General features: G+C 44.4%; 1 protein-coding gene and 1 pseudogene across 5 annotated transcripts in view; one reads left to right on the forward strand and one right to left on the reverse strand.

Moving 5' to 3' along the window:
* Positions 1 to 7,631: 7,631 nt before the first annotated feature.
* The window catches only part of LOC144824188 (YEATS domain-containing protein 2-like), a 41,701-nt pseudogene continuing 32,254 nt past the window's right edge, over positions 7,632 to 17,078 (reverse strand).
* The window catches only part of UBE2F (ubiquitin conjugating enzyme E2 F (putative)), a 1,146,915-nt gene continuing 1,146,082 nt past the window's right edge, over positions 16,246 to 17,078 (forward strand). For 2 of the 5 annotated variants that reach the window (XM_078681321.1, XM_078681319.1), the window contains exon 1: positions 16,263 to 16,382. The gene's annotated coding sequence lies outside the window, so the exon portion shown is untranslated. Of the gene's footprint in view, positions 16,383 to 17,078 lie in introns of all 5 variants that reach the window. The other 3 variants (XM_078681318.1, XM_078681320.1, XM_078681317.1) reach the window with 3 other exon arrangements.

A 17,078-nucleotide genomic window follows, 5' to 3' on the forward strand; every position in this document is an offset into this window, starting at 1 on the left:
ACGCTTAAAAGCAAACTTTTGGTGGCCAGGAATGGACTCTCAAGTCTCTTCTTGGATTGAGTCTTGTTCCTTCTGCAAAGAGAGTGAAAAAAGATTGAAGATTGCGGTTGATTCCAAACCTGGGAAGTTGTCCAATCCGAATCTTCCTTGGCATACTTTGTGTATTGATTTTATTGGTCCTATGGGCGAGTTACCTCCCTCACAGAGATTTGCCATTGTGTCTATTGACCTTTTTAGCAAATGGCTCTCTGTAGAATTTCTAAAGGACATTACAACTGAAACTACCATTCGACATTTGAAGACTGTTTTTCAACAGGAAGGATTTCCTAGTGTATTAGTTACTGACAATGGTACACAGTTTGTGTCTCATGCCATGTGTTCTTTTTTGAAAGCTTCTGGGATCACACATCATAGGACTTCCTTTTACAATCCACAAGGGAATGGTTTGTGTGAGCGCTTGAACAGACTTGTTAAAGGTACTATTCAAATGGCTCTCGCTCAGAACATGGATGCTAATGATCTAATCCAAGACATGGTTTATTCTTATCGTACTACGTGTCATGGTCTAAGTGTTAAATCACCTTTTGAGATCATGCGTGGGAGAGTCCCAAGCACCAAATTGACTCCATCATGGCTCAAAAAGTTAATCTCTGATGATCATTTTTGTGTTGATGTTGATAATTCACCTGTCTCTTCGAAAATTAGCAAGTGTGATCTTGTTAAAGTTAAGCCTGGGAGAATTACTGGTGGGTAATCCAAGTTTCGTGGCCCTTTTGTTGTTAAGAATGTTTTTCCACAATATGTTACTCTTTCTAACGGTGAAAGGTGGAATCTACGGAGGGTGGCTCTTTATCAGAAGGGTAAAGGCTACCATTTTCAAGAAAATGTAAACAATGAAGGGAATAGTGGATACATGTTCTCTTCTTTTGATGACTCTTCAAGTCATTCCAATTCTTGTCATTTACCTCATTCCAGGCAGGGTGATGGTGGTGGTGATGCTATGGAATCTCTACTTAGCAGTGACACTACTGACTCCACTATTCCAGGCATTGCTTCCAATCCTGTTTGTGTCAGAAGTTCAAGGTACCGTAGGCCACCTTTGTATCTTGATGATTTTTACTGTGATTAACTGACTTGTTTTCTTTTCTTTCTGTTCATTTGCTTTGTTTTAATTTTAAGGAAAGGAAATGTGTTGTATATTATTTATTTATTCTCTATGATCATTTCTCTATGCTCCTGTTCTGTATTCTAGAGTTTAGATGGCTCTGACTCTCAGTGTTCTAGATGAGTCAGTTCTGTGCCTGGCCAGCGAGCGTTAGGCAGACTGTTGTTCCTGGCTTCATTAAATACTGCACAACTATGACTTCTGAAGCGTGTGTTTGAAGTCATTTACTACAATACTTACGTTGTAATGGTATGCGTTGTAAAAGTACCTGCGTTGTAAATACATGCGTGGTAATGGTATGCGTTGTAATGGATCCTACGTTGTAAAAAATGCGTGGTAATGGTAGGTCGTTGTAAAAGTTGCGTTGTAAAGGTTGTATACCCATTTTTCTCCTTCAGTTTGTATAGGGGTTACTAGGCATTCTTTCTTTCATAGAAAACAGGAGAAGCACGAGTCCGTGGAAGAGTACGTCTAAGCATTTAAAAAACTTGCTGCCAAGTGTAAGTTCGCACAGTTGCAGGAAGAACTGATCAGAGACCAGGTAGTCATGTATGCTAAAAACAAGAGCTTACAGGCTAAGTTATGGGTGGAAGGTAATAAGTGTCTCAAGGACATTATTGCTATGGTAAAAAAAGCCGAATTGTCTGAAAGATGTGCTAAAGTCACTCTTTCCCATGACAAAAAAGAAGAAATTGTGGGAAAAATTGTTGGAAAAAAAGTTGGGTATAGAAATGACAAGAGTACAAATTTTGAGAAAAAGAAAGCAAGTTTTCTGGATAAGAAGAAAAATGAAAGTAATGCAGGACATAAAAAGTTTAGCACTGTAATTTGTTACAGATGTGGAAGTTATTCACATTCTGCTACATATGAAAGGTGTCCTGCTAAGTCTGCAAAATGCATAAAATGTGATTTGGTGGGCCATTTTTCTAGGGTATGTAATCGCAAGAACAACAAAACTTCAAGGGGGAAAGTTGCATTTGTCCAGGATACATCTTCTTCATCTTCTAGTGACTCGGATGCTCAAGTGAATTTGGTACAAATGAAAAAGTTGTACTTAATATCACTGATGACTGTTCCTCTAAGCCTTTGTGTCACATTTCATTGGGAGGAGTTATGATCCAGCTTGCAGCAGATTCAGGTTCGCCTTTTACGATTGTGTCACAGCATGTTTGGAGGAGTAAGTTTGTCGATGTCATTGGGAAAGAATTAGAACCAAATGACATTGCGGCTGGAGGTTATACTGGTAAAAGCATAGAGATGTTAGGTTTCAGAACGTTGGTCTTCCGCTTTAAAGAAAGACAGTGTATAGGTAGGCTGTACATATCTGAGGAGGGGCCATCGGTTTTGGGGTGGAAGGACCAGAAGATGTTGGACACAATCCTTAATCCTAATAGCAAAGAGCAAGTTTTGGTATCTTGTGAAAGTGTAGACACCAAGAAGTGGGTTTTACAGGAATTCCCAGAAGTATTTGAGAAACGCATGGGAAAACTAAAAGGTTTCACACATCAGATTCGCCTGAAAGAGAGAGCTTCTCCTAAAGTTCACAAGGCCAGGAATATTCCATTCATTATCAGAGAGGAAGTCAAGGACAAAATGCTTGTTAACAAAGTAATTGAACCGATAGAGGCTGCCGAATGGGTTTCTCCATTGGTCGTTGCCCGGAAGTCCAATGGAAAGGCCCGTTTATGTGTGGACCTGAGGTATCTTAATAATAACATTTTGGTCGACCAGTTTCCCCTTCCAAGAATTGATGAAATGCTTGCCTTGACACGGGGTGCAAAGTGGTTCTCCACTCTGGACTTGTCTGCGGCATATCATCAAGTGGTTCTGGACAAAAATAGCAGGCATTTTACTTCTTTTTGTACACCTTTCGGCTGTTACAGGTTCAGACGTATGCCTTTTGGATTGGCGTCGGCCGCTGCCGTTTTTCAAAGGCTCATGTCCAATTTATTTGGCCATATTAGAGAGGTCGTATTTTTTCAAGATGACATCCTGATAATGGGGAAGGACAAAGTTCAGCACGATGCTCTTTTGAGGGAAGTGTTGTCTATTATTAAGAGCAATGGTTTAGTGGCTGAAAGTACCAAGTGTAAATTTTCTGAACGATCAGTCATTTATTTAGGCCACGAAATTGGGGGTGATGGTATTAAACCTAAAAATTCCTTAGTGGAAGCTAGAATCAATGCTCCTTCTCTCAAATCAAAGGACGAATTGCGTTCGTTCCTGGGTTTGGCAGAATTTTATGCGAAGTTTGTATATAATTTTTCGCAAAAGACTTATGAAATGCGTTTACTGATGAAGAACAAGGTCCCTTTTGTCTGGAATGATGGTTGTCAGAAGTATTTTGTTTGTATTAAGAAAACCATTGCCAATGCACCTGCATTGCAGGGATTTGATCCCCTAGCGAACAATATTGTTACGACTGATGCCAGTGGAACAGGTCTGGGGGTGTGTTGTCTCAGATCAATGACAAAGGAAATTAAGTGATTATTGCTTTTGCTTCTCGCTCTCTGTCGCCAGCTGAAACGAAGTATTCGGTTATAGAGCGGGAGACATTAGCATGTGTATGGGCCATGGAGCACTTCAGAAAATTCATATGGGGGAAGACGTTTTTATTGAGGTCAGACCATAAGCCTTTAATGAAATTGCTCACCACGGAGGGATTGTCCAAGGCGTCTGCCAGGATTGCAAGAATGTCAATGAGGATCCAAGATTTTGTTTATGAAGTACAATATGTTCCTGGTGCTAAAAATATCATTGCATATTTTCTCAGTAGACTTCCTTTGCCCCTCAAGGAGATTGAACCTGATCCTTGGAATGATATGTGTGTGGCTGCAGTATTTACTGAATCCCCTGGTTTGTCTAAGGATATGTGGCTTGAAGAAAACAAAAAGGATGAAGTTTTGCAGACTGTGAGAGACAGGGTCATTCAAGGATGGAATAAAGATTGTAAAATGGATTCGAAGCTTAGACCATTTTGGGAGGTTCGGGATGAGTTAAGTATTGATGGTGAATTTTTATGTAGAGCTGGGAAAATTGTACCTCCAGTGGGCATGAGAGATAATATTGTGACTTTGGGTCATGAGGGTCATCCAGGTGTTTCTCGTAGCAAGAGGAATATTAAAGTGTTGTATTGGTGGCCTAAGGTGGACCTGGATATTGAAAGACACGTTTGTGACTGTATCCATTGTGAGAGTACGGACAAGTCGCAAAAAACTCTGAATCCACCTATGTCTTAATTAGGTTGTCCAAATCTACCGTGGGAGCATATTGCTTTAGATATTATGGGTCCTGTGGTTTGGCAAGATGGCATTTCAATGTACATTTTGGTTCTTGTTGATTTATTTTCAAGATGGATTGAAGTTGAAGTGGTCACTGGTGTGGATACACAGATAGTCATCAATTTTTTGGACAAGTGTTTTTTAAGGGAAGGTTTTCCAGCTTCCATTTTAACCGATAATGGTGTAAAATTTAAGTCTGATTTGATGAAGAAATGTATGTGTAATGCTGGTATTGAACAAAGATTTACGGCTCTGTACCATCCTAGGGGAAATTCAGTTGTTGAGAGGATGAACAGGGTTTTGAAGGGTGTTCTGCAATTGGCAAATAAAGGAAATAAGAATTGGGATGATGAACTAAACAAGTTGATTTGGTCATATAGGGTCACAGTTCATGACACAGTTGGGGAAAGTCCTTTTGGATTAATGAGGGGAAGGGTTCCTCACTGTAGGTTAAATCCTGGTTGGATTGGTAGGTGTAAGAAGTATGAGTGGGATCCGGTTCAGGTGAAACAGTCTATCATTAAGTCTCAAAGTAAGAATACATTGTATTTCGACACTAAGCATGGAACTAGAGAAGTGAATATCAAAGTGGGACAATATGTTAGAGTAAAGTCTAGTAGGAAGTCTGAGAAACTACAATCTAAATTTTCAGAGCCCAGAGTTATTACCAAGGTTATGAGGAACACGGTAGAACTTGATGATGGAACTATTCATCACATGAGTCGTATTGCTTTAGCTGGTGATACTGCTGGGGTAAAGAAAAATGCTCCTGTTGAAGAAAGAAATTACTGGTGGTTGGAAGTTTTGTCTAATTTAGAGAAAGAGGATGACTCTGGAGTTACTGCTGAACTCCAAAGTCTTGATCCGATTCCTTTGCAGGGTTCTGTAGTTCCTTATTTCTCTAGTGAAAAGGGATGTGACAGCCATATTGAGAGTGGTTTGCGTTGTGTTGATTCCCAAGTTCAACCACCAGGAGATGAGTCTATTTTGAAGGAAGTGGTGGTTGTTCCTGAATGTGATCTTGCTAACAAGTCCTCTAGGGTTGGAAGACGCATAGTTACTCCAAAGAAACTTCAGGACTTTGTCCGTTTTTAGAGAAGGGTTGTATTCATTTCTTTTTGTTTTTATTGGGGTTCTATTCTTTAGTTAATGTATTAAGGAAAGGGGATGTGTACTAATGGCATATTCCTTTATGGAATATGAGGTAGGAATGCTGTGTAGGCAATACAGAATGTTATATGTAGAATCCTGTAATGTGTTCTCTGTTAAGTTGTACCGTTAGGAATGTTATTATGTGAATATTATTCTGTAGTCAGCTCAGCTTGAGCTACATGTTTCCTTCGCTCCTGCAAATGAAGATTCTAATAAAATGGAATACCAATTCTACTTCTCTTCATATTTTATACAACATCACTACAGATTTCAAGCAGGATACTGACTTGGTCATTAACTAGGCAGACAGGTTACTTTACTCAGTAGCACATCTCACATTTATATGAGCCCGTCTAAAACATTTCCCTTCATCAGCTCCCTACAGAGTAAAACCTAACCCAGAATTAATATAATCATTATTTTGTCACATTTCAAAGCTGCTAATTGTATATATGGACATAGCTATTTGAATGTACGTGTGGTACTGTCTTGCATGCAATTCATTATGGGTAAGGTGGATTTGCCATACCTTCTGCAGGGTGCAGTACCATATGTGGCCAAAAGAGGCCCTATGGGACCTCTTTTGGCCACATATGGTACAGGACCCTGAAACATGGCTAGGTAAAGAACATTGCCATTTATACTGCCAATAACTCCAACTCCAACAAATGGGAGACTGATTTAACTTCCAAGGAAATAGGTCTCGCGTTTGTTAAAGTTAGAGCTGATGGCACTGAAAATGATAATGTGTTTATCTTTTTTATACCATTAGCAATAATGCTATGCAAATATAACTCCACTGCAAATAACAAAACTAAAGTAATGAACATTGTTATTTTCAACGCAAATAGCTCTAAACTTAAAAAAAATGAAACCTATTGCATTACAAATGCTTGTTAAAAATCAGATTGCATAAGGAGGCTTTAGTCTTCTTGCAACAACTAAATAGCATGTAACTATGTATGCTGTTGCTGTGGCAGATTGTGTTCATTGTGCCTTAGAAGCTCTCCCCGGTGATTGCAACTGGGGCTGCAAGCTAATCGTTTGTTACCTGTGAAGTAGAATTGTGAATGCACTATTTAGTAGCGTTTTTTATCTATGTAGGAAGAATATTTTAAACTGACTGATAAATTGTATTTTGGGGGCTTTTAACTTCAGAATAATTGGGGAATTGAAATTAGGAACTCTAACACCCTCCACACGCTTCACTCATTTCCTACCACCGTTTCTGACGATTTGTTCAGGCGTCTGGCGGCGGTGGGCGCCATCTTGGGAGTAGCGGGGTCAGCGCTCTAGTCGCGCCGGACTCCCACCCTCCTCTGCCTCTATCATGTGTGTAATGGCCAGACGGCGCAGCGGGCCGGCGCAGCGGGCGCGCCGGGCTGGCGCAGCGGGCGCGCGCCGAAGCCGCGCCTAAGCCAAGCCCGTCTGCGCCCGTCCGAGCCTGGACCGAGCCCAGGGCCACCCCCCCTGCACCTTTGGACACATCAAGGTTGGTCTACACAGCAAATGACCTTCTTAACTTAAACAACACCTTACACAAGGCGCACGACCCCCCGATATGCATACTCGCTGATCCCATCGGGGGGCCATTTCTTTGTACTCGCTGTAAAAAAAACAACACACTAATACCGACAAGCCAGAGACAAATACAAGCGGCACTCGTCAATGCTCGCTCGCTTCCTTGCCATAAAATAGACATACTAGAGCTACTTAATACCTACGCTATCGATCTTCTGTTTCTTACTGAAACCTGGGGAGATGAGGCATCGGGACCAGATTTCAAAGCTGCCATGCCGGAAGATTACTGTGTCCATAGGCAGGACCGCATCTCAGCGCATAAGGGTGGAGGGATTGCAATAATATATCGCAATAGCCTCCGCGTTAAAGCTATTGATCTAAAACACATGAGCTGTGAGGCATTTGCCTTTACTGTGACGCTCACCACCAATCAAACATTTACAGGTGCCCTTCTGTACCGACCCCCAGGCTCTCGTACGACATTTCTTTCACAACTCCATCAACTGAGTGAGTTAGACGTAGAACACAAATACTTCACTGTATTGGGTGATTTTAATTTCCATCTCGAATCCCTGACGGACAAAGACACTGACCAGCTTATTAACGACCTTCTCTCCGTGGAACTTGAACAATTGATAACGGCTCCTACACATAAAGCAGGACACACGCTTGATGGTATTTTTACCAATAATCCACACATTACCATGAATAAAATACTACCTCTAGTATGGTCCGATCACTCTGCCATTCTATTTGACATTAAAATTAAAACTACAGTTCTCAAAAGTACATCTCAGAACTCCTATCGAACCACCAGAGACTGGAAAAACATAGATTATAATCAACTTACACAGATGCTTACTGATGCTTTCATGGGTACAGACACTGAAACTGACCCAAACTCTGCAGCCATTAGATACACCTCCATTCTGGAGGGGGCATTTTCCACATTAGCTCCATCCAAAACATCCAAACACAACAGGAAGACTCCCTCTGCCCCTTGGTTTACTGAACAACTTAGACTTCAACGACAACACTGTCGTAACTTAGAGCGCCACTGGCGCAAACATTACAACTCATCAGATAAAACAACATATAAAGCTGCACTCCATAGCTATAAGCAGAGAATAGCTACAGGAAAAAAAACATCTATTATACCACCCAAATAGACCAAGCTAAATGCAGCATGAAGAAACTGTTCGAAGTAGTAAACCATCTTGCCGAACCATCCAATCCACCCACTGAAGCATCTCAAACCCTTTGCAATACATTGGCTGACTTCTTCTCTGAAAAGGTCACATCTATATTTAAGGATTTCACTCCAAATTCCAAAATCACTGAATCATTTAACATACAAACAAACCTGAGTACTACAGCTTTAATGGAATTCACTAAGATTCATTCACAATATATTCATAAACTAATTCTGTCAATTAAATCCGGTTCCCCATTGGACCCCTGTCACCCTTCCATTCTTAACACCATCCCAGAAATCATTACTTTACCACTGACACACATCTGTAACATTATGTTTTCAACAGGTTCATATCCAACTATTTGGAAAAACACTATAATCAAACCACTTCTTAAAAAACCATCCCTGGATCCTTCACTACCTTCCAGCTACCGTCCTATTGCATCTCTGCCGTTCCCAGCTAAGATCTTTGAATCTGTCATGAACAAACAACTGTCTGATTTCATTCAAACTAACGACCTTTTGGATGATTCTCAGTTCGGTTTCCGACAAGGTCATGGAACAGAAACTGCCTTGATTAAGGCCGCAGACGAAATAAGATCCACGATGGACAACGGAGGACAGGCTGTCCTGATTTTGCTGGACCTATCGGCGGCTTTCGACACGGTCGATCACTCCACCTTGATCGGCCGTGTCGAGGCCATCGGTATTAAACACAAAGCCATAGATCTTATTACATCTTTTCTGGCTGACCGCAAACAGGCAGTTAAGTTAGGTACTTTTACTTCTCCTACCTTCAGCCTTCCTTGTGGAGTGCCGCAGGGTTCCTCGCTAAGTCCGACCCTTTTTAATATCTATGTTTCGGACTTAGCGAGGGTAATAAAAGCCTATAACATCAACCTAACAACATACGCTGACGATACCCAGCTGGTACTATCCATACACAAAAATGGTTCCAAGATAGCAGCAAATTTTAAGGACGGCATGAGGGCCATAAGCAGTTGGATGGCTTCCAACTGTTTAAAACTTAATTCTTCAAAGACAGAAGTCATGCTCTTTGGTAGGATTCAGCCTCTGTGGTCTCCCTTATGGTGGCCGGAGGAAATGGGAACTCCACCTCAACCAGTCAGTAAAGTCAGAAACTTGGGAGTAATATTTGATGATAAACTCCTTTTCCATCACCATGTGAACGCTGTAGTATCATCATCATTCAACATCTTAAGGAAAATAAAAAAACTTCTCCCTTATCTTCCTATAACTACAGGAAAAACACTAATATCAACACTGGTGTTTTCACGTACTGACTACTGCAACGCCCTCTTCCTCAACGCACAACAAAAGGTCATCTCTAAACTTCAAATGATACAAAACGCCTCAGCCAGAGTTTTATTGGGTATCCCAAAATTTAGCTCTGTCTCTAGACATCTGGACCAACTGCACTGGCTTCCGGTCAGAAGTCGCACGAAATTTAAAGCCCTTTGTATTGTCTACAAGGCAATAAACAATGTGGGACCCAAATTTCTCAGGAGTTCATTCAAGCCTTTGGCAACCCCCAGAACGCTTCGTTCCAATACTGCTCATCTGCTTCACGTACCCAGAACAAGGAAAGTTAACTGGGGAGACAGATGTTTTACCATCGCAGCCGCAAAACTATGGAATTCCCTTCCTTTTAATATAAAATCCAGTCCAACGCTAATCATCTTCAGAAAGCAGCTAAAGACATGGCTGTTTTCTCAATGATATGATTATTCATAAATCATTCAAAATATTGCCTCAGAGATCTATTTTATTGGTATCAGTTTTAGCCCTCAGCGCCGAGACACCTAAGGGTAATTGCAGCGCTTTAAAAATTGCATAAATAAATAAATAAATATTGTGCCTTGGAGATTAGATATAGCTACAAGACTATAACTGATTCTGTATTTTGATTTTAGGTGTCCTCTTTATTTGTTGTTTGATTTAGATTTGTTTTTAGATATTGTAAAGTTCCATGATTGATGTTATCATGTGTGTAGCGGACGCATTCTAGTTGATGCACGTCACGTAGGCGTGACGTGCGTCGGCCATGTGGGAAGCAGCGCGCGCAGCTTCATTGCGCGCGGAGAATAAGCACTGTTCGGAAGCGCCGGCCGGCGCTCCTCAGCATTCATTATAATTTAAGAAATAAAGTACTTATCACACCAGTACAGCTTTGTGCAATTTATTACATGCACCAACGTTACAGTGGCGACGAGGACGGGAGGATCCAACTGGCATTCAGTAAGAAAAAAAAAAAAAAATCGAACCCTCCACCACGTGGGCAGCAGCATAACAGGCAACCCCCTGACCACCGGGACACAGCGCAGAGCGGCGCTACCAGGCCAGAGTGTGGAGAGCACAAGGGGGCAAGGCTGAGCCCACCGAGAACGACAGGCTGAGGAGCGTGGCAGTGCCACAACAACCGGAGGGGCGGCGCAGTGGCCAGAGAGGCAGCACCGCAACCCACAGAAGACAAATCACCGCAATTACCTTCCCATCGCACCGTGGAAGGTAGGAACAGCGCTGGCTACCAAAGGGGAGGAAGAGGGGACCAGAACTAGGAGTCCCCAGGAGGACGCCCATACAGAAGTGAAGGACAGTGCCCCAGGGAGCCCCACCAGCAAGGCGACAGAGGTCAGGGAGGTGAGGATGAGCACACCGGCTGGCTATGCAATTGCGCCGGTGCAGTTCCTACCGAAACCCGGCGAACCCCTGATGAAGTGGGAGGATTGGAAGGAATATATAGATAATTTCATAGGGGTCCTAGAGGACGAAAATGAAGAGAAGTTCACCCCCCAAAGGAAGAAACGTATCCTGCTGCTGAACCTGGGACCGGAGGGTCTCAGGATTTACAAGAGCCTGGTGCCCAAGAAGAGAGAGGACACTGATACGGACGTCTATGCCCACGCAGTAGAAGACCTGGATGAGAGGTACCGTCCCACCATATGTGTGTCTGTGGATAGGTTCAACTTCCAGCAAAGGAAACAACGGGCTGGAGAAACCATAGAGGAATATGTAGGAGCCTTGAGGAAACTAGCGGCCCTGTGTAAATACGCACTGTGGGAGGATGAATTCATAAAAGACCAGATCGTGATGCACACGACGAGCACACAGGTCCAAGACAAGTTGTGGGCGAGCGGCGACACCACGCTCAAAGAAGTAATGGTCATCGTAAAAAGGGCGGAGCTTGCTAGGAGGTGTGCTGCAGCAACCAAGAAAGAAGTGGTCACCCCAACAATGGTGAACAGGATACAAGAGGGAGACCATCGTAAGGACCAAAGAGGAAAAGACCCAGCAGCCAAAGGAACCAGCAGATGGCAAGGGAAACAAACAGGGAGTGACAGCAAGAAATCGTGCTACAGATGTGGCAGTTGGTCCCACGACGCACGTGACAGAAGATGTCCCGCATTCCGAGCCAAATGCCTACACTGCGGTATCCTGGGCCACTACGAAAAGGTGTGTAGGAAGAAACATTCTAAGGAAACAGTGAAATGCGTCGAGCAAGGTGAAGAAGATCTGGAAGAGGTTGCAGAGGAAGAGGTGGTCACCGTCCTGTGCATATATGACCAGGTAATGAGCATAGAGGGAGGAAATCCACAAAACCCATCCTGGACATGTCAATGGGAGGAATCACCATCACCGTGGTGGCGGACACAGGATCCCCCTTCACCATCATCCAACAGGCAGTATGGGAAGAAACATTCAGACCCAAGTTGGGACCGGAGTTGGACAAGCTAGACATCCGACCGGTCACTTACAATGGCGACCGCATTCCAATGTTGGGGTTCCGCCGACTACTGTTCGAGTTCAGGGGCCGGTCAGCATGGTGCAAGCTGTACATTGCAGAAAAAGGACCCTCGGTCCTGGGATGGCTAGACCAGGGGGACCTAGGAATAAAACTGGATCCAGCAGGAAAAGAGCAAATATTACTCACAGAGCAAGAAGAATGGCCGGACATGAACAAATGGAAGGAGAACTACCCGAAAGTGTTTGGTGGCACAGTGGGACGGATGGAAAACTTCCAACACAGGATTGTGCTCAAGGAAGGGGCCATTCCGGTAGCCCACAAGGTGAGGAATGTGCCGATTGCGGTGAGAGAAGCAGTCCAAACTGAACTCCAGGAGCTGGAAAAGAAAGGAATAATAGAGCCGATAACCTGTGCAGAATGGTTGGCGCCCCTGGTGGTCGTAATGAAGCCAAATGGGAAGGTCCGGCTCTGCGTGGATCTGAGAGAACTGAATAAGAATATTGTTGTGGAGAAATTTCCCCTCCCCAGAATCGAGGAAATGTTGACCAAGACCAGGGGGTGCAGTGGTACTCCACTATCGACTTGACCTCGGCCTATCACCAAATTGCACTTCACCCGGACAGCAAACGGCTCACATCCTTCATCACCCCGTTTGGATGTTACCAATTTTGTCGGATGCCTTTTGGGCTGGCCTCAGCAGCCGCTGTCTTCCAGAAAATGATGCACCAACTGTTCAGAGACTGCAAGGATGTCCAGTATTTCCAGGATGACATCTTGGTGATGGGGCGAGACCAGCAGGATCACGATCAGAAGCTGGGAAAGGTGTTGAAAACACTAGAGAACAAAGGCCTCACGGCGGAGTGGTCGAAGTGTCGGTTGGGACTGCAGTCGGTAACGTACCTTGGTCACGAGATCGGACGACAGGGCGTTACCCCCAAATCGGAAAATGTCAAAGCCATCGCTGAAGCACCGCCGCCCAGGAACAAGGAAGAGGTCAGGTCGTTCCTGGGGATGGCGGAGTACTACAGCAAGTTTGTGGTACACTTCGCTTCCAAGACCCACAATTTGAGGCTGTTGACCAGAGACAGCACAGTGTTCCAGTGGACACCAGAAGCCCAAGCAGAGTTCGAATTGATCAAAAGGGATGTTACTGGAGCTGTTCCCCTCAAAGGGTACGACCCACAAGGCACCACTGTACTGACGACAGATGCCAGCGACAAAGGCCTGGGCGCTGTACTCATGCAAGACAGAGGTAGAGGGGAAATGGAGACCATCAGCTTTGCATCCAGAGCATTGACAGATACGGAGAGCAAATACAGCGTGATTGAGAAAGAAATGCTGGCGGTCGTATGGGCCATGGCGAGATTCCGGCAATTTCTGTGGGGAACACGCTTCCTACTCAGAACAGACCACAAACCGTTGGTGAAGGTGCTGACGTCGAGTGGACATGCCAGTGCCACTCCCCGGATATCCAAGATGTCTCTAAAGTTGCTCGAGTTCAGGTATGATGTCGAGTACATTCCCGGGAGCCGGAACCGAGTAGCGGATTATCTGAGCAGGGCAGCTGCCATGGAGCCAGGAGAGGAAGACCCTGTCGGCAGTGGGGATTTGGTAGCTCTAATAGAGGACCAAGAGAAACTAATCAGTCTACAAGAATGGACAGAGTCATATGAAGAGGACACTGACATAAAGGAAGTGAAGGGGTACATCGTACATGGATGGCCGGACAAAAGAAACGTGAGAGCAAGCCTCAAGCCGCACTTCGAAGTGCGGGAAGAACTGTCGATAGGAGACAGAGGGATCTTCATATACAGGGGAGATAAGGTGATTCCCCCAAGGAACCTCACTTCAAAACTGATGGACTTGCTACATGAGGGACACCTGGGCATAGGGAAACTCAAGGCACGTGCCAAACAAAATTACTGGTGGCCAGGCATGGACATAAGGGCTGAAAGGCATGTCAGAGAGTGTCCCCAATGTCAACGGGCGGACAAGACATTAAAACCATTGAGGCCAGCGATAGGAAAGTTTGATCCCCCTTCAAATCCATGGGAAGAACTATCCATAGACATTTTGGGACCGGTCCTAGATGACCAAGGCACACAGAAATACGTGTGTGTGCTCATGGATCGATATTCAAAGTGGCCAGAGTTGAGAATAGATGAATCCATGGACACGGAGAACATCCTTAAGTTTCTGTCAGAGACTTTCACGAGGGAAGGAATACCTAAATCGATCTTGAGTGACAATGGACCCCAGTTCACGTCAGAAAAGTGGAACAAGTTCATGCAAAGAAATGGCGTCACTGTCAAACACACTGCAATCTACCATCCGGCCGGAAACGGTTTAGTGGAGAGATTTAACAGGGTAGTGATGGGAGCCATACAAGCTGCCATATCAAGTGAACAGAACTGGGAGAAGGCGCTAGAGAACATGGTATGGGCCTATAGAATAACCCCCACTGGCACGGGGTACAGTCCATTCCAAATACTGAGAGGACGTGAACCCTTTACCCACGACAACAGAATTTGGAAGGAAAAGCTCATCACCAGTGAATGGTCCCCTGCAGTGGTGCGGGCCAACCTGGAAAAAGCACAGACAATTTACAGCAACCACTATAACAAACGAAGGAATGTCAAAGGCACAGGTCTGGAGCAAGGGGAGTGGGTAAGAGTAAGATTGGCCACCCTGCAGAAGAAGGGAGACAGCAAGTACAGCAAGCCGTTGCAAGTGGTAGAAGTGTATGATCGGGTAGCCCTATTAAGCGACGGAAACGTGTGGTCCCAAGACAGCATGGCCAGGTGCAATAAGGTTTTGGGCTGGGAGCAGCAGGGCACCGACTGGGAAGACAAGGAAGGTTCTGAGGTGGAGAAGAGTCAAGAGGCCGTTGAGCAGCAAGGAGGAGTGAGAGCTGAAACGGAAAGTGAAGAGGAAGGAGAAAACGGAAGTCAAGGAATGGAACGGGACAGGTTGGAGAGAAGCACGCATGAGGAAGGAGCTCTGAATGAAGGAACAGTAAGCAATGAGTTGCAGAGTCAAGAGACAATGGAGAACCCAGTCAGGGTCACAAGGAGCGGAAGGCAGGTGGTGAGACCTTCCAGATATCGAGATTTTGAATTGGACAATGAACTGTAAGTGACTCTTTAATGTTTGATAAAAAGGGGGAGATATGTAGCGGACGCATTCTAGTTGATGCACGTCACGTAGGCGTGACGTGCGTCGGCCATGTGGGAAGCAGCGCGCGCAGCTTCATTGCGCGCGGAGAATAAGCACTGTTCGGAAGCGCCGGCCGGCGCTCCTCAGCATTCATTATAATTTAAGAAATAAAGTACTTTCACACCAGTACAGCTTTGTGCAATTTATTACATGCACCAACGTTACAATGTGCTTGTTTATGGCTTCATTTTTATAAGTCGAATAAAGCTTACTGACTAACATCAGTAGAAAAGGCGCCATCAATCCCACTGACGAGGACTTCATTTGGCTAGGAAGGAGGGTTTTCAGGGGACAAAAATCCCATTGAACGTCACAGGAGACAGACATGGTGCTTGTTTAACAAGTGCACAATACAAGGAAAGCGACAAACCCTAAAAGAGAACGACGTGAGTGATATGGATTAACTACTCTGCATTATTTATGCCACTGCCAAATAGGTTTAGAGAGGGCCGTTTCAAAAATTCCCGCCTATAACGCATGTGACCCTAAGGAAAGTTAAAACACCACAGGCTACAGTGAATGGACCTGTCCTTTATCCGGCTGGCCGAAGCAGGCAGAGACGAAAAGCCGACCATTCGTTATCAAGGCTCTTTTCTTAACAGCAACACAGCCACCAGACTCCCTGCTCTCATCCAGAATGGTTTGTGGCCGCATCAGTGCGAGCCAGCGTCTCGAGCGGCTACCGAAGACTCTTCAATTGTCGCCCGGTCCATAACACGCCTTAAAACATCCGCACGCAAAGTCCAACCCGCGCCAAAGACGCCGCGGATGGTCGACTGAAGGAAGCACACAGGACAGCCCGGGACAGTGTTTACATGTTTCAGATGCACGTGTGGACTCCACCGGTACTTCAAGTTCTGAATTGTGTGAGGCGCACTGGGATTGGTTGAAGTACCGCCAATGCTCCAATCCTAGATCATTTTACGCATTATGAGATCCTCCCATTTCCTGACGACTCGCACAATATGTTCAGATGTAGGATTGGCTGTCATGCGACCCGGAAGTACTAAGATTACGGACAAATGTCGTCCGTTGCAAGATCAATAACGGACAGCGGAGATTAGGCTGAATTTACGGACGGTCCGTGTAAGTAGCGGACTGCCTGAGTGGGATATAGTGTGTAAGGATGAGCGATGCACCTTTAGCTAGCGTTGTTGTAGTTTGATGCTGGTTGCAATTCATTTCTTGTGTATTTATAATGGTGATCTCATCCTCCTCACCATGAAAATTGTTCTAATATTGCTATTTGTGAAACCTTGCCATGCAAACTGGGTAGATTAATAGAACGGCGAGGTACAAAGAGAACAGCCGAGTGGGTAAATAGTGATGTCTATATAAGGACATAGGCGTGCTAATTTCACTCGTGTGTAATTGAAGGCTAAAAGTCACCCCACTGTCACTGTACTTGGCATGTTTATGCACTGCGTTAACGTAAAGGTGTATCTAAAAACACGCTTTTTGAGTGCTTGTTCTGTGTATGATAATATCCTTTTTTTAAAAAACTTTTTGCATGGCCATTATCATCAGCTGAAAGCATAGGTGTAAAGTTTGTTGTTTCCTTTTCAGAGAGATGTCCAGGTTTTCATTGCAATTAAGTGTTCGTTTTTCCCCCCCGCAATATTATGACATAATTTGTTTCGGGGTCCCTTTGCTTCGTGAATAAAAATTGGAGGTATACATAAACCGAAGTCGAAAAGTAATTTGAAATGGGTCTTGATTAGTTCCATTTGAATGGCCGGTCTAAAGAAAGGGAAAAAAGCGAACAATATTAACATCACTATG

This window comes from Lissotriton helveticus, chromosome 3_1 (genome assembly GCF_964261635.1).
Source record: "Lissotriton helveticus chromosome 3_1, aLisHel1.1, whole genome shotgun sequence".
Lineage (NCBI taxonomy): Eukaryota > Metazoa > Chordata > Amphibia > Caudata > Salamandridae > Lissotriton > Lissotriton helveticus.